General features: G+C 41.2%; 1 protein-coding gene and 2 long non-coding RNA genes across 5 annotated transcripts in view; all 3 read left to right on the top strand.

Moving 5' to 3' along the window:
* LOC146515877 (uncharacterized) overlaps positions 1-22818 on the top strand; it is a 331877-nt gene that overhangs the window by 154687 nt on the left and 154372 nt on the right. The gene's annotated exons all lie outside the window — the stretch shown is intronic.
* Positions 1-22818, top strand: part of tspan9a (tetraspanin 9a) — a 222220-nt gene that overhangs the window by 154767 nt on the left and 44635 nt on the right. The gene's annotated exons all lie outside the window — the stretch shown is intronic.
* LOC146515882 (uncharacterized) overlaps positions 1637-22818 on the top strand; it is a 37120-nt gene continuing 15938 nt past the window's right edge. Inside the window, exons 1-2 of one of the 2 annotated variants that reach the window (XR_014874898.1) lie at positions 1637-7073; positions 7549-22040. This is a non-coding gene — a long non-coding RNA (uncharacterized LOC146515882). Of the gene's footprint in view, positions 22041-22818 lie in introns of both variants that reach the window. The other variant, XR_014874897.1, reaches the window with a different exon arrangement.

The following is a 22818-nucleotide window of genomic DNA, read 5'->3' as shown; positions in this document are numbered from 1 at the left end:
GGCATTGATTAGAGGGGTTGACTCAATTTGTTTTAACATGTTTCAATTTATTTTAGTTTTTTAGTTATTTATTTTATCTTAAATTATCTCATTTTAATTTTCTTTACTTATGCTATTAGCATGTACAGCACTTTGTGAACTCTGGTTTTATGTTAAAGTGCTTTATAAATAAAGGTGGTATTGTATGGTAAAATAAACCTTCCAGCAGGTACTTGTAGTCGAAATGGTTCAGGTCAGGTTGCCTCACACGTTGCAGAAAATAAAATTGCGCTGCAGCTAAAACACAAACAACATTTTAAGTCATTATCTTTTTTCTAGTTCATGTATTGCATATAAACTTGCTAAATAATTGCTATAAGTGAAATACCCAGTGGCTGTACTGTCTAAAAGCTGTAATATTTATCAGTGAATTTTTGAAAAGAAATGGAAGAGAGATAAACAAGCATTCGATGACCAGATGAAAAGTGAATGCAGGTGTACCCGGAGAGCAGCAGTTAGACAGAGGGCTTAAAGTGACTAAATAAGTAGAGCTGCTCTTTTTCCTTTTGACAGTTTGCAACTCCCCAGCCTGATTAAGCTGTGCTAAGCATATCCAGCAGATTTTAGGTTCATTTTCTGCATTATTTATGTAAAGCGCATAGGCTGAAAATGTTTTAATGCTGCCCTGAGCTTAAGAGAAAAAACAGCCTAATCACGCTGGAGTTCATTCATTCAGTATGCACACATGTCTGTATGTAACACTTTGTGTTCTTGAGTAAACACTGGCCAGACTGAGCCTCTAAATATCTGTATGCATGCACAACATTCCTGGAGCTACTAAATCTACATTCTGTGTGGACAACTTACGTAGCAAATGCAGATTTTGGTTGTGATGAAAGAAACGAGAGATGAAGACAAGGACGGGGCAGCTCTCATTTCTCATATGAAGGCTGACATGTCTGTTCGCTGGCTTCTGTCAGTATTACAGAGAGCCCAGTAATTGGCCCATAAAAGCACATCTCTGTTCAGCTGGAATGCATTTCTTCATCCTCACCCCCACCCACCCTCCACCCGAAACCACTGTTCTTTTTTGTGTTGAAGTGCTTACCTTGCAGAAGAAAATATTGTCCCGCAGCATGCTCTCACTTTGTTTCTTTTTCAGTTTCACAGAAAGACAAAGTGATTTCTTTGTACTCGTGCCATTTTAATAGGAAAAAAAATGTCTGGAAGCATTGTCTTGTGGTTCATTGTACCTGTGATGGATGAGAACAGCAGGTAAATAACTCACGGAAGGCAAAATTGCAGTTTCTTAGGATTTTTTATTAATATTTAACATCTGAATTAAGAAGATTTCAGTCTTGATGAGACAAAAGAGTGTTGGGGCTGCAGTTGAATGGTTTCAACTGGTCGAAATGGTTTCATTAACATGTATTAATATCGTCTGAGTGCATTCTGGCTGTTTCTCATATTAACGATTGTAGGTGGCCGGCTTTATTGCCCATAGAATTTCTCTGTAAAGAATATGTTTGTTCAAAACGTTATAAAACGTTAGTTCATATGTGTTCGTGCATTTCTCACCCCAACCGGTCGCAGCAGATGGCCCCGCCCCTCCCTGAGCCTGGTTCTACTGGAGGTTGAAGGTTTCTGGAGGTTGGAGGTTTCTTCCTGTTAAAAGGGAGTTTTTCCTTCCCACTGTCGCCAAAGTGCTGCTCATAGGTGGTCATTTGCTTGTTTTCTCTGTATGTATTATTCTAGGGACCAACTTACAATATAAAGCACCTTGAGGTGACTGTTGTTGTGATTTGCTGCTATAAATAGAATTGAATCTGACTTAATCTGCATTTAAACGCTGCCTATGCTGTTCCACTTAGCAGCATGAAGAGGGCTCAGCAGTTAACGACTTTTTCACTGGCAGATTTCACCTGCCGGGGTGGCTGACTTTACATCTAACTGTTCATTATAGTCAATCTGATGATGTGTGTCTCAGGTTTGAAAACCTTCCATTGTTTTCCTCATGTGTGATTGTCAGTGCAACCCACCGAGCAAAGGCTTCTTTAAGAGGAATGAAGTATGTGAAAGTAGTTGGCCTTTAAGTTTGGACCTTTTCATGGTGCCGTGCATTTTTTTAAATATGCTTTAGACTTTTACCTCAATCTTGGCAGCCATGTCAGTTGTTCCATACAGGCATGGCGCTGTGATGGCTTTACGCCGTGACAGCTCTGAGAAATAAGTCCCTTTCAGACGTGCGCTCTTTTCCATTAATCTGTCAACATGTGACTATGTCAGCGTCATTTATGAAGGACGACGGGATCACTTGTTGGTAAAAGTAATGACGGCTGTCTCACTTGCTCAGAACTAGTAACATTTATATATGACTTCCAACATGACGCACGTTTGAACTGCACGCGGCCACAAAAGTGGACGGGCACACACAATATTACAAAAGATTACAGTTCCTGTAATCTGTTTTCTGCACTTGCCTCATGCTTCTAAAGGGTTTTTCAGCTCATTAATTGTTTTAGAGAATGTCTTAAAAAAGAGCATTGGCACCTCTTGTGCTTTTGGCACGAAGCACCTGCTGTCAGGCTTTGTCTCTTTCTCCCTTGCTGCCCAAACTAATCTCACTCCTTAAACAGGAAGCAATTTTTTCATTAAAAACAAAATTCTATATAATAAGCTGGAATTTCTTTGCACACAAAACAAAGTCTAATATCAGGGGGGGGGTTTGTCCCATTTTACTGCAACCCTTGGTCCCTAACCATCACAGAGAGGTACAAAGACACAGTTTGCATGCCTTTAATTTCTGCGCTTTGACAAAACATTAACAATAGCTTTAAATCTAGTTTGATGCTTCCATCTGTTAGAAGTATGTCCTCTGAGATTATTACTGAGCTGCTGCATCATACAGCATCTTCAAAGTCCAACAGTTGCATACATTTACATTTATGGCTTACCAGGTAGCTTCATTAAACACATTATAATGGCTGTGACATGGAGACAGGTTTGATCAGGATGTAACATCAAATGACACTGAACAGTTTTCTTCACTTCACACAGAGCAAACTATTAACGAGCCTCAAGTTTGAAGTTAGGGTAAAATCACTGGTGTAAAGGGTCCGTGCGCAGCATGCAATTATCTATCCATTCATTCGCTACCGCTTCCTTTTCAGGGTCGCTGGAGCCTATCTCAGCTGTCTTAGGGCAAGAGGCAGGGTCTGGACAGGTCGCCAGTCTGTTGCAGGGCTAACACATAGACACAGACAACCATTCGCGCTTGCATTCACACCTACGGGCAATTTAGTGTTTCCAGCTAACCTAACCCCACTAAGTGCATGTCTTTGGACTATGGGAGGAAGCCGGAGTACCTGGAGAGTGAGGCAACAGTGCTAACCACCGTGCTGCCTCGCAGTCTTGCGAGTCATGCTATCATTGAAAATTATAATAGCATGTAGCATATGGGGCGATTGTGGCTCAAGAGTTGGGAGTTCGCCTTGTAATCGGAAGGTTGCCAGTTCGAGCCCCGGCTTGGACAGTCTCGGTCGTTGTGTCCTTGGGCAAGACACTTCACCCGTTGGGTACTGGTGGTGGTCAGAGGACCCGGTGGCGCCAGTGTCCGGCAGCCTCGCCTCTGTCAGTGCGCCCCAGGGTGGCTGTGGCTACAATGTAGCTGCCATCACCAGTGTGTGGATGGGTGGATGACTGGATATGTAAAGCGCTTTGGGGTCCTTAGGGACTAGTAAAGCGCTATATAAATACAGGCCATTTACCAATTAAAATGCATGCCATTCTCAGGTCTTAATGTTTCTGCAGAAACAGGAGTACTAAAGTAACTTAAGCTCCTCGGGAGGAACACAGAAACAAATTATTTGTTCCTGTGTTTCAGGAAATCCTGAAAATATTAGAAAAGGAAACATTTCCGATGAGGCTCAAATATTGCCACAGAAACGACATAATTAGCAGACCTCAGTTTGAAATGGCATCTGGAAAGAGCGATAAGTCACAACAGCACAGATCAGCTTCAGCTCTATCTTCCGCCTCATTTATTCCTGTCTAAATGAGATAGGCCTGCTATCTGTTGGCAGACATCCATTGGTAACACAGCGACAATACAACGGGCTCTTTAGAAGCATCACCTATGTGAGGTGCAGCAGACTTGTCACTCTATGATTATCTAGCCTAAACTCCCGGGATGCAGGACAATTAGAGGACAAAACAGACAGGAGATGGCCACAACAGAGGCATGTCAATACAGGCGGGGGCCACAGAGCGAATGATGTGAGCGGGCACGTCAGGTGCTTCCAGGGTTCGACAGGTGCATATCGGCAGACTTTCTCCTGGAAATGCCCTTGTCACTTTTGCGATCACAGCGGAAGCGAATAAGATGGAGGGATGTTTATTGCCGTTGCTTTTCCGTGAGAAGTGCTCGGTAAACGCTTATTGAATCGGGATCCGTCTGAGGTGGTCTACTTGAGAGACGCCCTGCGCGGCACTTGTTTAAATGCGTGTGTAATCTAGAGACATTCCTTGGTAAACAAGCCCACTGTGAGGAGGGTTATTTGCATGCTAAAGCAGAAGAAAAGGAGGAGCAAGGAAGGAGGAGGGAGACACCTGTTGCAACAGTGGCTAGTGAATGTCTATGATACGCTTTGATTTATGAAGGAAAGCAGTCTGGCTCAATCCCTTTGCTCTTCTCCTGAGAGTTGAGTGTTTTTTCATTGACTTTCAAAGGACTTTTTTACTGCGTTTCCATCGAGCGAACAGAGAAAGCTGAGGAGCTAATGAGTATAGGTATAAATGAAGACTAAATGTGCATCTTGTGTAATAGATCTGTACTTTTACACCATTTTAAAATATTTTCCTTCTCAATTCAGCTTCTTTAATTTTATGCAATTATGTAAACTAATCTTGACTAAATACATTCTATGCAGCCTCGTTGAAAGGTTAGTTTAAAAGTCAATTTCAAGTTGAAGTGCTTAAAAATCTGTCAACTTCTCCTGGGATGCAAGTGGGTGGTTTTCCGTGCACTCCTGTGCGCACTGTACTTAGGTTATCAGCTTCAGTGACCGCATGCTGTAGCAGGACCAGACTCAGCAGTACCGGCAATTCTGATTTTATCCAGATCTGCACAATCTTCCTACTGCAGGCTGTTGCATTTACAATGAAAATGAAGAGCGAGGGAGGTCAAGGTGATAGAATAAACAATTTTAGGTAGAGAATTTCATTATGTGTGGACCAAAGAAAATGGTTTGCTGAGAGATTTGTTTCTTCAAAAAACGATCGCCTGCAGCTGCAGATGGGATGTTTTAGTTTCCCCGCTGCATTGATTAGCATGGAGGAGAATGTTCTTTGCTATCAGGGAACTGCTTTGTTCTTGGTTTCTTTACTCGCCCTGCTCTGTAGGCCCGCTGCTTAAGCCTGGAAAATGTGTTGGTTTACATGTTTGGTGGCTTGTGCTGTGTTTGTCCTCCTTCCTTTTCTTGTTAGCTCAGCAGTGTTTCCTTCATCACAACAGTTGGTCCATCGTGTCAGTTTCTGTGCAGTGTTATTGTTATGTTGTAGAACAAAGTTCTGTAGATTAAATATCTGGATCCTGATATCCTTGAAAGTTTTTAGATCTGTTTCTGTTAGGTGTTAAAGTGTAAGGAACATGATACACATGCTCCAACAAAGATACAATGTGGACACCTCTCAACCCACTCACGTGCTGTATATGCGGTAGGCACACTTAATTGATTGATAACCTACGAGTTTAATAATGGTAAAAACTAGGGGTGCAACGATACTCGTTTGATACAGTGCTTTCGGTTCAGTACGCATATGTATCGAACAATACAAAATTTTTAATTTATTTTATCAACTTTCCTTCTGATGATGCTGTCTGTGTTGAGCGCTCAGTGGATCTGCGCTCGACAGTGCAGCCTAGGCGGAGTAGTCGAACACAGATTCACTGAGCGCAGCGCAAGCTAGCGAGACAGAAGCTAAGCTCGTTGCAACATGGCAAATTGAACCTCCCCCACCCTCATTCAGATCTGGCGTTTGGAACTATTTTGGTTTTCATGTGAAGTATGACCCTGAAGGTAAGCGCGTCATGGACTAAAGTAAAACAGTATGTCGGATGTGCCACGCAATGCTCAATTACATTGGTGGGAACTAGTGCGTTAGCGCAGTTAGCTTGTTAACGTGCTGACGCCATCCAGCCCCACGCACGGGGCGATCCGCGGTAGCTCGTTAACGGAGATTTGCCGTGTTGTGTCGTTAACCTCATTTCAGATTAACGCTGACAGCACTAGTGGGAACACAACGAATATGACTGCACATTTACGCTGACATCATCCTCGTGCAAAGACAAGTGGAAGCAGACAAAAACAACAAGCACACATGCTACAAACTTTAGCCGAGTCATTTAGACAGCCGTTAGCACATGATTCTCCTTATGGGGACCTGATATGTTTAATATGCTGCTGAGAATATAGCCCAGAAGAAGCGTATAGTATAGCTTTTATTTTGGAAAGAGACATTTCTCTGTAATAAACTCTCTTTTCCAAAGATGAGTGATTTCTCCATCAGATTTATTTTTTTTATTACTTTGTTGTTTCAGCAACATTAAATTTAAAAACTGTACTTTTGAGTTAAAATATATATTTATAATTTTAATAAATGACAAATTAAAAAGGCTTGAACATTTTTTTTGTATCGAAAAAATATCGAACCAAAAGTATCGAACCGAACCGTGAATTTTGTGTATCGTTGCACCTCTAGTAAAAACATTCTAACTGAATGCTACCTGTGCAGTTTGTGTAACTTGCATGTTAGCTCAACTTTCTCCAAATGCATCTGGACAATCAAAAAGTCAAGCAGCTGAAATATTTCCATGGAAATGTTGTAACTTACTATAATACTTGATCAATGGGAACCAAATTACTGTAGCACAGACCCCCTCCCAGTGGAGGTTTTGTAATTATTTGTTGATTCTTTGACATTTCATCAGTGCCAGAATTGTAATTTGTTCTTTATAACCTGAGATTAATTTGGACTTTCTAATTTGGTTGAACCTGTTTTCAGTGCTGCTGTGGATTTATTCAAAGTGTGTCTTTGTAATAAGATAAGATAAGACTTTATTGATCCCACAACGGGGAAATTTTTGTGTCACCTCAGCTCAGGTACAGATATCAGAAGGAAATACAAAAATACAAATAAGTACAATCAATGAAAAAAAGTAAGATAATACACTATATACAATGGTAGCATACACAGTATGTGATTATGGATATAGTTGGAAATATGGAAGACATAAACTATATAGCTTGATATAGCTATTGTACCACTACTATTCCTGTTTATAGACATGTACACACACATATGTACACACTAAATATGCATATGTATACATATACAGACATATATACCTGCACATGTCCGTACACATGGAAGGTCCATTATGCATGAAGTGGTGACCATGGATGTTCACAGTGTGACTTATGACATCGTGATTGAGGAGTTATAGAGTCTAACTGCTGTTGAGATGAATGATCTGCGAAAGCGCTCCTTCCTGCAGCGAGGGTGTTTCAGTAATGTAATGTGCTGTGTGTCAGACAGGACAGTGTTGGTGTTGGGAATGAGAATATTGATATTTAATTCCATTAATACTTGTTAACCCATTATTTTTAAAGGGTTACATTAAGATGCATTTATATTGTCCAGTTTTGAAATATATTTATACAAAAATACTCAGTTTCCCTCTGGGATTAATAAAGTCTCTCTGATTCTGAAATAAACATATAAATAAATATTAGTTGGAAATTATCAAGCAAGCTGTCATTATATATAACTGTGGTGTTAATGAGTTCATATGTAACTCTGTTCAAACCATTGAACTTGAACTTACATAGAATTTAGCTAAATTTGACTCATATGTTATTTAGACCAATTTATATTACATTACCATATTTTTCGGACTATAAAGCGCACCGATTATAAGGCGTATCAAGCGAAACAAAACGTGACTGATAGCCTTGAGTTTGAAATCCGCTTCGTAAGCATGTCTCCTAACAGCTGCCATTTGGGTTCTTATACACACACGATAATATTATGTTGAAGTACAGAATGTTGGACTCCTGACTACGGTCGATTTTTGAGTGGTGGAGAGATCTTTGAACGCCGTGTACCACATAACATTGGTTCAAGGTCAATAAGCACGACCAGATTTCATACATAAGGTGCACCGGATTATAAGGTGTACTGTGATTTTAAGTGCTCCTTATAGTCCGAAAAATAAGGTAGTTATGAAGGAAAATTCCCCCATCAAGTCTTACATTTATCCATCATAGCATCTGGTCAGTTGTTCTGACAAATGAGGGGATGATCTGCAAGGAAACACACTGACAGCGTAATTCATAGAACATAAGACCAGAAATGAAATAATAATATTTTTGAGGAGAAGTCTGGTGAGTTTGAGCATCCCTCAATAATCTGAGAGACTAATCCTGCAAAACTTATAATGCTGGTCTTACTCTGTTACTACTGATTCTAGAAAACTTGATTTATGCCGGGCTCACACTGTGCGATTTTGTCAGTCGCGCGATTCAGCTCCTGCTCAAACTGTACGATTGACTCGCAGGGGTTAGAAGTTCATAGGTCACGATGCAGGTCTCACACTATACCGCTCGATGCTCTGATGCGACCTGAGTGCTCACACTGTGCGTCCATAAAATGAAGGTTATAACAGAAATTCTGTCGCTCGCTCTCCCTCTCTGTCTTTAACTCACACAGACACGCACACCACCGCCATCAACTTTGCTAAATTGCTAATGAAAAACATGATCAGGCAGCTGTGACTGAGCAGCAGTGTAAATCCAACTATTTTCACGGTTGTTGTGGTCGTGATAATTTTGTGAGACCACATCGAAAAGGCTCGGATGAGCTTTCCAAAGTTCTACAAGTTGTGCCTCCATCGCTTGTGTCCAGATCGCACGCTGCACTGCCGTGCTGCTCCGTCTTTTTCGCTGACATTTGTGTTTGTGCGTGCGCAGTGTGAGAAACTGCGGTGACACCCTCACGACCAAGCGATCGATGATCGGGAGCTGGTCGTGAGGTGTTAATCGCTTCTCGTTACCCCACGTATACTACACGATGCGCGACGCACGATGAAGGCCAAAATCGGGCCGATCGCCAAAACGGTCGCACGACTGAAAAATCGGCTCAAAATGGGCCAAAAATCGCACAGTGTGAGCCCGGCATAAGAGGAAACTTCAAGAGTCATTAATTGCAGGGTAAGATTACAAAGATCAGTTGCTGCACGTAACCTTCAAGGTTTTCTCCTTTTGTCTGGGACACTTTCATAAGTGCTGCTACATTTAGAGTTCTCCTTGGATCCTGCACCTCAAATTATTTCAAAGACCGAATTTCAACTTCTGATTTGGCTTTCATGTCATTCTTGCAATTTTCTGTGTGCCTTTGTGTCATTGCTCACAGGAATTTCTTTCCACATCAAAACATCTTCATTCACCCACCCACCTTTAATTCCTGTATATGGTTCTTTTGCAACTTTGCCACTAAAATGAAACTGGAGTTGAAAGGTTGCTATTATTGCACAGTGGAGGAGACTCACCAGACACCATTCAAACGACCAGAAAAGATCAAAAAGCAGAAACTTAATAAACAGATAACCCATGTTGGGTTGGATATAGTTTTTAATCTTTAAACCATCTCGCTTGACTAATAGCCAAAGTAAACTGTTCTCATGCCCCTACAGCAGTAGTAGCGGTTGCTTGACCTACTATGAGTTCAGGTTGGTTCGCTTGAACATGATCTCTCGAGTGCTTTGAATGGGTTAAGCAAAGTTCATCGCTAACTGTGACAAAATTTTATCCAGATGCCTAATATCCAACAGCACACATGATGAAGTAATCAGATGCCTGCACAAGAAGCAGATAACAAATTTATTGATATACTAATCTGAGACTCTAATCCCCGTCTGTGCTCTCTGACAGCTACTTTTGGGTCAGGTGTCCAAATTAAAGAGATAAGAAGGTAACCTGCTCAACAGATAAAGGCACACAAAGTCTGATTGCTGAGACAATCTGCACTTGCGAAGACAGTCTGGTTAGTGTGAATCATGCTTCAATCACAACAGCCTTCACAAAGGAATCATAAAGGATAATGCAGAAAGCTGGAAAAAGCCTGCATTTCTAAATGTGATGCAGAAAGCTGGAAAAAGCCTGCATTTCTAAATGTGGTGCACAATGGTTCTCATCACCGTGCACCACATTACTGGTTGAATTGGATGATTAATCAATAATGCGCCTGTTATTAAATCACGTTTTTCTGTATCCAGCCATGCAGAGACAAAGAACTTCTGCATTATTTGCAGTAAACAATTTATTTTGGGGAGCACATACACTAACCATCCCTCCTTATTAGATAGGAAATATGAGGAAAGAGGCCAAGGAATGACACGTAGTAAATTGAAGTGGGGACTCAATGCTCAGAGCATTTGCACCCATGTGGTGTGTGCCCTAACCACTTAGATGGGTCACCCAGTAAACAATATTTGATTAAAAACAATAAATTGCCTGAATCTTCCGTCATCCTTCTGCTTTTTCCCGGAGATCCAGCCAAAACGTCAGATGTTGTTTATCCCAAACACCCGAACGGAGCCTATGTTTGCTCTTGTGTTGGAATGGAGTACGAGTTGTACGAGAACTGATGGGTACTGCAGTGAAGCAGTCTGCACTGGATGACGGGCTTTTCCTTTAAAGTGAAGTGTGGAGTTGACAAGAAAGGAGACAGGTGTTTACAATATAAATGTCGAGGGGAAGCCAGACAGTTACGTGAGTAGCCATTGGAAAACGATGTTTACGGCAGCGCGCTTCCCGCTCAAATCTATAAGCAGCCATCCGTCTGCTTTGGATGTCTGTATCTCCTCAGATGTGCACCACGCTATTGGTTTAATGCAGCTGACCTCACTGTGATGGAGTATAGGAATCTGGATTGAATTAGAGTCAGTAAACATCAGCATAATATTTGTTACAGATATCATTATCATTACGTCTGGGCGACATTCTCCACTTTCATTTCTTAGACAGATTCCTACTGACTGATTACAAATAATGGAAGAACTGTACGAATTTGTAATATCATCATCTCCACTTTCACCAAAAGCCAGATGTGTAGTTTTATTTTTAATTCAGCGCTGCAAGTGTTGCAAAAACATGTCTTCTTTGTAATGTTGATTTATGCGGGTACTTTCGCAGATGCACCCTTATGTGTTATTTTCATGAGAACATCGCTCAGCTGGATGGCTCAGACATTAAAGGAAGAGCCATCCTGAATCATTCAAACATCTCTTTGCTGTTTTTTTACCGCGCATATCAGGTTTCATTTTCTCGTTGGCAAATACAGTATTTAGCTGGTCAAAGCTCACAGTTAAATTGGTCTTTTCAGTGTTGAAAATCTGTTTTTGAGATTACAAATAAAATACCAAAGTGTGATCCACAAATGGCAAAGTTAAAGCAAGTTGACAGTTTGATGAATGAAGCATGGTTAGTCTCTGAGAGTTGAACAAGAATAATGTGTCCAATACAATTATGCATTTTTAACTACCACAGACAGCCGATTATCGTTAGTTTGCACTAGAGCTGCCACAAACGATTATTTTGATAGTCGACTTGTCACCGATTATTTTGGCGATTAGTTGACTAATCAGATCATCATCCATTGGATGTACAGCTTATTGCATCTGCTCTTATATAACTATCATTAGCTTACAGATTTAAGTGTTTAAGGTATGTGCTAACTAAAAATAAAGACAAGACGATAGTTTATTAAATTTTAATGAAATTTGCAGATTGTTTTGGTGAAGTTTAATAAACTCCTTGCTATCTAAAATATAACAGGACACCGGAGTAAATTCTCGAGCATCTCACACTTCTGATAATCAGCTGTCTGCTTGATGTTTATTCAGCTGTGTAAAAATAATAACTTTAATCTCAGCCAAACCGATTTACTCAGGAACAAATAAAATACTGAAAAAAGCCAAACAATAACATTTGTAAGTTATCTAAGTGACTTATATATCATGTTTAACCTGAGTAGCAAAAGACGGCGGTGGGTTTGAAAACGATTAGCGGGAGTCCGGTGTTCTCACGGCTCTAGTTAGCCTAGCCCCCGGCTAGCTATCGAGCTAGTGGCTAACAGACGTCTCCGAAAACGTCGGAGCGCTTTTGAAAATATTTGGTGTCTTGATAAACTGAGCAGATATTTGAGGTTTACACAGCTACATTCTCGCCTGAAAATATGTTAAACGTTTATTTTGTGACCCAGAAAGAATAATAAGAGTAATATTAAAACTAACTAGCTGCCGCCATTGTTGGAAACTGAGCTGGGCTGCGCTATGAATTCTGGGACAGCTTCTTCTTCTTCGGGGTTTAACGGCAGCTGGCATCCTTGTACATGCAGTGTTGCCACCTTCTGTTTCAGTCCGTTATTACACTCTTAAATCCTGCTACTTATTCCTGCGTCTTTTGGGATTGTCGACTAATCGTGGCAGCCCCAAGACATAAAAAAAATTGTGCTGCAAAACAAATTATTTACTGTAAAAAAATGTTCTGTATACATATTAGAGTCATATTTTAAAATAGAGTTTGTATGTGAGTTTCCAGCTTTAACACACCTGCAGCCAAGTCAGTGTCAGAGGGAAATATACCAAAAATGTACATGTGTTATGAATTGTACATAAACATGAGTAATAATTCAAATGACCTGAAAACTAATAAGATTTAAATTCTGTTTTTTTTATATATTACTTCTTCCATAAGGAAGTTTAAAATATTGTCAAAAGATGTTTATTACCCTGCAGTAAATACATAAGCTCTGCGTGTTTTAATGGATGGCAAATTGCAGGTAACTAATATGATTCTCCATTTGTCATTCATTTGTCAGAGGGCATTAGGGGAAATAACAGTCATTAAAGTAAAAGCACAGACATAAAAGACTGCCATAAAATGGATTTCCAAAAAAAGTAAATGACAGTTTTTAGCCCAAATTAACCTGTATTTTAAAGTGAAATTCACAACCTGATAAGTCTTTTATTTTTGAAAGCGTGTATCCTTTCAGCCCCAGTTCCTGGTATGCCAGAAAGCCTACGTTAGCTTATGAGACACTATTTGCCTTGGAGCTTCCTAAGAGCTACATAAAACATAACTTGTAAATTCCACGTGTCAGAGAGCTTAGAATACCTCATTTGTAGTGTTGTGTATTTATTCTAACGTCGGTGCCATAAGCGTGTCTAGAATTTCATTTAGCCTGACATTTCCTAACAGAGACACAGAGTCTGGGTCATCTGGGTCAAACCACTGACCCACACTGTTTCTTCCCCCTGACTCATCCTGTGGTTTTAGCACTCATACCTTACCCGCTCTGCTAGGATAGCATGGCACAGCCTTCCATGTCACTCAGTTGCTCGCACGTCGAGTCACAATTGAATCCGTGTATTCAAAAGCTGACTTCTCAACCAACGATCTATTAATCTTCCAGATAAATTAGCATCTTTTACAGCCCTGAAGTTTTAATTTTGACACCCAATTACCTACTCAGGATATAAAATTACCCCAAAAGGGTTTGCGATAAAGACGATAAAATGTAATTAAGACGCAGAAATATTAAAGCAATCCAACATATTTGGTATTACTTTCCTTAAAGATTCTGCAGGCTGTCGAGAATAGAAAATGTGCTCTGACAGAGGGATAATTGAATTGACCACCTTCACCGCCTACTGCTATCCTCCTTTGCTTCACACCTCCTCTGTGCCGACGGAGCGGATAGTGATTTCTTTGAGCTTTAGAGAGAAAATAGTAAGATGGGAGTGTATTGATCATTCTTTTCAAGAGTGGAGCTTCACAGATCACTGAGTTTCCCAGGCAGCCAACATTTCTGCACTAGAAGGGATGCTCTTCGAATCCAGCGGCTGGTTATCTCTTATTGAGAGTGCAGGGGCTGCTAAGAGGCTTTACCTTATCATTGTCCAGAATATAAATCACCTTTTATGTACCAGCCCTCTTGTGAATAAACAAAACAGAGAGATTTCAGCTATCCAGCAGTCTGCTTCTTCTTTTCTTGCAGCCTCATCGACCACCAATCCCAGGCGTAGTGAAATGGTATGACAGACGTGTAAAGTTTAAGAACAGAAATGACACCGGCATCAGTTTCCTGTAGTCTGTATAATAGCAGTTATCCTGCAGTGGAATTTAAGTAGACAGGGGCAGAGACAAGGTCATTAATTATTGATGCCTATGCAGGCAGAGAAGTGAGTGCACAGGTGAGATTTGCGAGAAAAGTTCTGGTGAGCTGATATTTTTCTCACCCTTAAACAACCGTTTGCGTGGGTCAAGCCTCTGTTTGCAGGCGCAGTATGAAGCTGTTAATAATGACCAGTTTATTTTAAGATGAGACCAGTCTGGCAGAACAACAAGGAAATGTGCTGGCAGTCAGGTTACCGGCCCTAAAGGCTTAGCTGCATCACATAATTCGAAAAGATCTGCAACCTACATTCTCGCCCACAGTTTGTTTGTAGTGTTCGGCTGTTCGCTGACACTTGCAGTTTGACGTCACGCATTTAAAAATAGATTTTTAGATATTTGTGCAATCATGTTTACTGAAATCATCTGTGTCTTTTTGTTCGATGCGATAGGGCAGCGCTGTTTATTTTATTTAATCTCATTAATGGCGTGTGTATGCATGCATCTGTTTATTTCTTTTTGCACAACCATGCACAACAACTACAGTGCAGTGCTTTTTTGTCACAGTCCATTTCCAGCAGCAAAGCACCCGACTTTGACGCTACACGACCCCCTATGGTGTGTTCTCATCTAATTACAACTCAATTATCTGCACTGTGCAGCTGTGGTCTGGATGCCACAAAGGGGGATGGAGTCTTGACACGCTGACACGGATCGTCTGATTATTCTTTCATATGCGCTGCGTCGTCTCAGATGTGCGCGCACGGCCGTTTTTTAATAAACGGAGAAGAGAGACGAGCAGGGTTGCCGGGTCAAATGACCAGATTAGTAGCACTCGACTTCAATATATTTGTGTTATAATTTTAATTAGGTCTAACAAATGCACATCAGGAATGCTGGCCGCCTGTTGATTTGTCAGCTCTAATTTCCATTTTCAACCTCCACACTTAGTCCAGCCATTTAATTCACATTGTTACATCCCAGACGGACTGATTTGGTGCTGTTTACAGGGGAACTCATTATAACTTAAAAAAACAACACCTCAGTAAGAAGGAAGAGAGCGTACGCCCACACCCTGCACCCCTGCATCAAATGTATTACTCTTATGATGAGACTATTTTTCTCCCACTTTTGTCCTTTCTTGCTGTTTTTTTCTCTCGGTGTGTGTGTGTGTGTTTCCACTTTTGCTACAGCAGCCCACATCATCTTTATCTTGTGCTCAGCCTACCGACTCTTAGATCAGCTCCGTTATAAGAATCTAAATCACGTCACCTCTCAGGCCAGCATGATAAAGAGATACAAGAAGCGTGGGAGCGTTGGGAGACTGTTCACCAGAAAACAGGCCAAAGATGCCAATTTAGATGTCATTTTGTCTTGTTTTGAAGTCCGGCTTGTCTAATAGCAGCAGAGAGGAGAGATGTAGCAGAAAGCTCTTATTGCCTCCAGTGCCTTATCATTCACTAGTGCCCAGCAGCTGAATGTAGTGGGCCTGGAGATTGGAGGGACTGTTGGGTAGCAGAAGGTGATTCTTCATTGGGCCACACCTTCTGATCTGTGCTTGGCAGGCAAGGAGACAGACGGGCTTTTTCTAAATCCTAACCTGCAGTTATCCAGTGGAATTCTAATGTGAAAACATCTGCAGTGTGGGGAACAGAAGTGAAACTGGGGGTTCCTCCTACAGTGCAGCACCACAATCATATAAGGTCCACTGCATATTTTATTCATAACCACAAAGAGTCCAAAAAAAACTAACCAAAATCATTTCAAACATTTACGGAGCCCCGCAGGGCACCTGGGAGAAAAAAAAATTAAGACGGACTTTTGCGAGATCTCGCAAAACAAACTCGGGATCTCGCAAAACTCTCGCGAGATCTCGCAAAACAAACTCGGGATCTCGCAAAAGTTGAATTCCAACAATGGCGGCAGCTACTTAGTTGTAATATTACTCTTTCTGGGTCACAAAATACACTTTTAAGATATTTTGAGGCGTGAATGTAGTTGTCTAAACGTCAGATACCTGCTCGGTTTACAAGACATCGTTTTCGGAGATCTGACACCCACTAGCTCGAAGCTAACGGGAGGTCGAGACCTACTACAGCCGGGAGGAACACCGCTTTCTCGGCACATCCTGCCTCGACCTCCCGGTCGGCTTCGAGCTGGCGGCCTCCGAAGAATGCGGCTAAAACTTTTGCGAGATCCCGAGTTTGTTTTGCGAGATCTCGCAAGACAACCTCGGGATCTCGCAAAACTATCGCGGGATCTCGCAAAAGTTGAATTCCAACAATGGCGGCAGCTACTTAGTTGTAATATTACTCTTTCTGGGTCACAAAATACACTTTTAAGATATTTTGAGGCGTGAATGTAGTTGTGTAAACGTCAGATACCTGCTCGGCTTACAAGACATCGTTTTCGGAGATCTGACACCCACTAGCTCGAAGCTAACGGGAGGTCGATACCTACTACAGCCGGGAGGAACACCGCTTTCTCGGCACATCGGGCCTCGACCTCCCGCTCGAAGCCAACCGGGAGGTCTCGCAAAAGTCCGTCTTAATTTTTTTTCCTCCCATGTCCTCTGCGGGGCTCCGTAAACAGTCTGTTAATTAACTGTGATTTGAAATGTATGCTTAGCCCCAGAGGCTTGGCTGAATCAGACACGTGACCTTATTTTTTGGTGCATTTTCCTCAGCAATCCTCTGCCCCGAGAAGGCCACGCTGAGGTTGAAAACACTAATAGGGAGACTCGATCAAGAGGAAAATTAAGTGTGCACAACAATGCTAAATGGGGTGTTTCACTCCTGTAATGACTACATAAGTCAAGATGAAATGATGGGACATGTGGCTAATGGACAGTGTGGTAGTTGCAATGCATTTCAATATTCTTGTCAGCATGAATTGGATTTTCTTCTATAACATTTTTCAAAATTTTCAGGGGAGCTGAGCCACGGCTGTGCCATTAATCCATTATATATGCCTCTTCCAAAATCGCATACACAAACACAATCTTTCAGATACTTTAAAGGTCTCAATAAAATGAGAAATTCACCATAAGTTTGCTAATGTGTTGGCAACATCGTAAGCCAGATTCCACAGTGAAGTAAAGATTTACACAATGAGATTGATTGTGTTGCACTCAAGCAGATTTTTCACAGCCTACTTGCTTCACCTGTCTCACAAGAAGTATTGACAGTCATTCATTATTCATCACCCAAATTGCCGGCTCAGTTGCCTGTTGGGAAGATGAATGGAAATAGGGGGAACGCTCAGTAACGTGTAGGCGGCTCTCTAAAACTAGAGGAATAAACTGATGTGACCATCTGACAACTTTTCCTGACAGAAATCACAAGGTTTAATGTAGCGCGTGTTGTGTCGCTGACCTAAGAGTCTTTATTTTTATCTTTCACCGTCCTTTGACGAGTGATAATTGCGCCTTCTTTCCTCTAAGCAGTCAGCATGTTGAGCTCCGACCCAAACGCGGGCAATGCCGCCTCAGATTGGATTAGGATCTTCCCCCGGAGAATATATTGTTCAGGTAGAGACAAATTCAGTAGGATTTTTCTGTATGTGCTTCAGGAGCTTTTAAGTTAATTTTGTTTGATGATAGAGATGTGTTAAAAGCTCTCTGTTCCTCTCCCTCTCTCCATATTTATACACCCCTTCTCCGTCACTCGCGCTCCTTTCCTTCCATTGGGAAACTCACTTCAGATTTTCAATTAGCCACGGCAAAGTTGTCTTCATTAATTACACAACATTAAGATGATGCAGGAGGATTTTAACAGGCAAAAGCAAGGGAATTATGCAGGGGTCCCCAGAGTGGACCTTTCTCCTGTTGCTCTGGCTGAATGTCCCTCATGTTGCACTTAGCGGGAGCTTTCACTAAATGTGCAAAGTATGAGCATGCCTAAGCTGGGTTTACAGCGGTCTGCTTCTTAATGTCAGTCCATAAAGCATCACTTAAGACCTAGAAGTGCCTATCTCAGTCAGGTTCATAACAAGCTTACTGAGTGGCTGTGTTTGAATTTATGAGATAGGACTTTCCTGTATATTTGGTGCTCCCGGCGCATTTTTATATTTAGCGCTTACCATCGCAAACATTAATGCGTTCATTATTAGTAACTGACTTTGTCACATTAAAATGCCTGCTCCTTTAGCCCTTGTCATTTTTTAATTGCAGGTTCAAGGTGATCTGCACACGGTGCAGCAATTTTCCCGCCCTGAGCCGAATATAGAGCAGCATTTATTTGGTTTGTTTTGTTGTTTTTTCCCCTGGTATTCATGACTCCCCACTGAGAAGAGGATCTTTTGCCTCTCCAGTTTTAAATAAGTAGGCAGAAATCTTTCAAAACCACACTGTTCATCCCCTGGCTTACTTATGGTTTTTAATTAAAATTACAGCACGGATCAGCGGCCAAGTACACTCTAATGAAAATGAAGACAGGACGGGCAAGTAAACAGGCTAGACGAGTCCCATCAAACGAATACCGACTCCCATAAAACATCTTCCATGACTCCAACAATAGAGGCTTCTCTGCCCGTTGCCTCTTTCAGGAGAAAATTGTATCTGTGCCCCTTGATTCTCAAGTTTTTATTGCTCCCCTCGTTATCTCTTGATGTTTATATCACTTACATATCATATTCTTGAAAATCTTTTGTGTCAGAGAGTTGGTAGAATTAAATCGGTAGCTTCTGCTCTTCGCTTTTTTTTCATGCATATATTTAATATGCAATTTGCTCATGTGTTATATCTGCATGATGTGTGATCTTCCTGCAGGCTATGCAGAGCAGAGAACCATAACTGTTATGCCTTTATATTCCTCTACTTCTAGAATGTGGCATGTCATTTTAGGCTGTAATGTAGAAGCCACTATAATGAAGTAGCTTGGGAATAGATAGCCACAGATTTGCAATGTCATGGAAGAGGAGAGAGAGAGAAGATTAGATAGTCGGGGAAGAGCAAGGCATTAATGTCAGCTAGCAAATATAGCTCAGGGTTGTACTGTAGCAGCAGTCCCCTGCCACATGGGAGGAATATAGCAGTGTCAGGTCTCTGTGTGCCAGACCTGATGGATGAGGTGGAGCAACTCGTCAATCACGAGGGCTCCCGTTTCTCCTAATAGATCAGCCCTCACTCTGGGTGAGCCTGCCCGCCGTCATGCCAACGCCACTCCAAGACAGCCAGGAGCCAGTTAGCCTGCAGTATAAATGAGCAAGTCTCTGTTTTGGGCCCAAAACAACCAGATCCAACTGCAGATGTGTGTTTTTCAGCTGCTTGCTTTCTGTTATTTTTAATTCCTAGTCTGTCCTGGTGGCGCTGTCCTCCACACAACGTGGCTCAACCTGTTATAGTGTGTGACATGATCATAATGTCAGGACAGTTAACCTCTATCTCCAAAGGCTAATGAGAGTCTACGTCTTAATGCGGGTCAGCTGTCATGTGCTGCGTGTCTTTGTATTAAAAAACACACCGCAGCAGACAACGATGTTAATTTTGCTTTCGAGGCAAATATCAAAAGGTGACTGAAGGTCTGACGCTACAGGATGAATCGATTAACATCTGCGCCGTATGTTTAAAGTCAATTCTTCGTCACCTCAGCATTTTGTAAAAATGACTTTTACATATTTTTCGTCCCCCTGTGCATTTTGTATTTTAAGTAAACGGTAAGCTGCCAAGCACGAAGCCGCGAAGATTTTTAAGCTTCTAAGCGGCTTCAAAGTCTTTTCCAACCTTGATACTGTTACTGTTTCAAGTTGTGCTTTTATAAAATGGCATTTTATTGACTGGCAATGTCAAACAAGGTGAGACCCAGAGGAGCTGGCAAACTGACAGCTCGAGACAGTGTCGCCCCCCCCCCCCCCCCCCCCCACTCCTCTCGTTCCTCTCTATACTTGCACCTCGTGGCGTACTACACAAAGAGTTATCTTCTTTGAGCAAGAATCTGTGTTGAGCGTGTTAGCACGGTCTTCCTGCCGGGTCTCCCCCGAGCTGCTGCATTAAACTTCATCCTCCACACACAGTGAAATACTTTACTTTACAATACTGCTCAGGTTCCACAGCAATTGCACATGTCGAGTACGTCTCCCTGCATAATCTCTGTCCTCTGCCCTCAGAGCTCGCACCACACTAATCCAATTTTTAAGACTCTTTTCTTGGTTTTAATATCCACTTTTGACAAAAGAGCTAGTTTCAGTGCGAGCGTGCACATTTGCAAATAAGCGTTCCATACATTTATCATAAGCTCCTCAAATATGGAGCTGAAAAGTTTTTGAACTGCACTTTTGTTTCACTCTTTGGCCAAACAGGTGTTAGAATTAACACTCATTTGACTGTCCGGCTCTGCGATAGCGCCCAAAGAAATCTGCGTTTAAATAATGAGGGTTCGTTTCAGTGGGTTCAATCCTGCGAGCACTCCCCAAACTTCACAGCAGTCATCCATCCAGCAGCGCAGCGGGAGTGAGAGCAGGCTTATATGCCTTTTGCATGCAAATCTGCTCTTTGTTTCCTAAAACATGCGTTTCGTCACTTTCCGTTAATTTGTCGTGTGCTTTTGTCGTTTTTATTATGTTTTGATTCCTTAAAGAAAACAGTAAATAACAAATACCATCGCAATTAATATTAAAGCGCCGTTCGCTTTGAAGACATTAAATAAAATTTGGTGCCAGCGTAGTTAAAATATGATGCGTGCGCTTTGAATTATACAGCGACATCTGTCATGCTGCAGATGCTGATAAACTGATGTTTCTTTTAAATTTGTGGTTTGTTTTATTACTGCGTGATTAATAGATTGTGTTTATACATGTATGAAAAATTGCTCTTTATCAGACTTCGTTATGACCGGCACTTTTTATGGCACATTTCGGTGAATTTTCTGCAAGTAGAAAACTTTTATTTGCATTTTGTGTCTTGTGTTTTTGTTGAATAAACAAACCCACTGTTATTGATCGGACTTAATGAGAATCCTCTTTGACATCAACCTGGGGAATATGCAGAGAGTGCCTGACTAATAACCACCGCCTAAAATTCTTACGGTGTTATTCAACACACTGTGTGCGCTCCGTCTCTTGTGTCTTTTCTTTAGTTTTGTTTCTTTTTGCTTATTTCTCTCGGTCAGCAGGGAGCTGATCAAACAGCTGCTTGAAAGGGTTTCTCTCAATGTCGGGTTCGAGCTCGTTTATAACCTACTGGCCACACAGAGCTCACGGAGACAAGCAAATATTTTGAAAGGTCATCATAATAACAACTCTGTCGAGAGGTCACACACTTAACATTTCTAGTGGGATCGTAGTGGAGTGAACTTCAAAATAAAGTAATTATTGCCTTTAGATGACTCACAAGGCCAAGCTTGGTGAGATTTGTGGGAAAAATAGTCTGGAACAACTTGACTTTATAATTTTGTCATAATTCAGCAGCAGGGTCAAATATGTTATCTTCATCTCCAGTCAGAAAAAAATCAGTTTTTTCTGCATATTCAGTTGTATGGTTTAAATATGCTATTTGGTGTATGGAAAGCTTTTTATTCCCCCCTTGTTTGCATGTTTATCCAGTGAAAGCGCTGCATGTGTGGTGTCTGGGAGGAAAAGATAACCTGTCATGACAACAGGCTGCCTCACAGTATCTTAATCTGTGATATTTTGTGTTGTGGGAAAGCACCAGAGAGGAGTTGGGTTAAGGTGAGTTTTCTTATTTGTGTCGATAATGGTAAAAATGGAACTTTTGATAAAGATTTGATTGATGTCCAGGAGATGTCCAAATGCACATTTTGTGAACTTGAGAAACCACGGCAACAGACATAAAGAATCCACCAGTCTGGCCTTCGCGGAGCTTGGAAAGCGGTTTAACCCTTTAAGAGCTACCATAGAACCAAGTCCGCCAGAGCTTATATTATATTTTTACATGCTGTGGAGCCATTTTTGGGAGCATTTCAAGTTGCTATACATCAATACAAACATTATAGCCCAGATTTTAATAATATGTCTGCATTAAGTGCATAGTAACTACATAAATTGCAAAAAAGTGGAATAAACTACAAAAAATGTAAAGTTGTTTTTGTTTTTTTAACATATATTTCTAGTTAGAGAAATTTAAGAGGCTTATCCCTCAAAACTGTAAATACAAAAAAGTTGCACAAAATAGTTTCCCACCACAGGAAATTTATTTTGAGTGTCTTCATAGTTTTATTTTTGAAATACACCAATTTTTATATACTGCAGGAAAAACGAAAATAAATATTATAATGCAAATTAGCAAAAAAGCAGCATATGCATCAAAATAAACTATTTCCAGCAGTGCAATATGAGTCCTAAGCATCCCAGAAACGACACAGAAAGTCATAAAGTCAAAGATAACTTTTAAAAACACCAGTATAGGCTCATGAGGCCCTGATAGTAAAAAACTACATTTCTGCAAATGACGTCACTTCCGGTTTCGGGCAAGTCATGGCGGACATGCGATAGTTCGAGCTGATGGACGTAGGAAGTGTTATGAACAGCTGATCGGATCAGCAAAGCGTGTTTCTGGAATATTATGTTTTTGTTGCTGCAAGTGCTTTTTATGCAGTTTTTGCAAAGCTATATGTGGAAGGAAACTGTGACCGAGGACAAGCTGATGGCA

The sequence above is a fragment of the Neolamprologus multifasciatus genome, chromosome 7 (genome assembly GCF_963576455.1).
Source record: "Neolamprologus multifasciatus chromosome 7, fNeoMul1.2, whole genome shotgun sequence".
NCBI lineage: Eukaryota > Metazoa > Chordata > Actinopteri > Cichliformes > Cichlidae > Neolamprologus > Neolamprologus multifasciatus.
The sequence above is the reverse complement of the archived record's forward strand: the minus strand, read 5'-3'. Positions and strand labels throughout refer to the sequence as shown.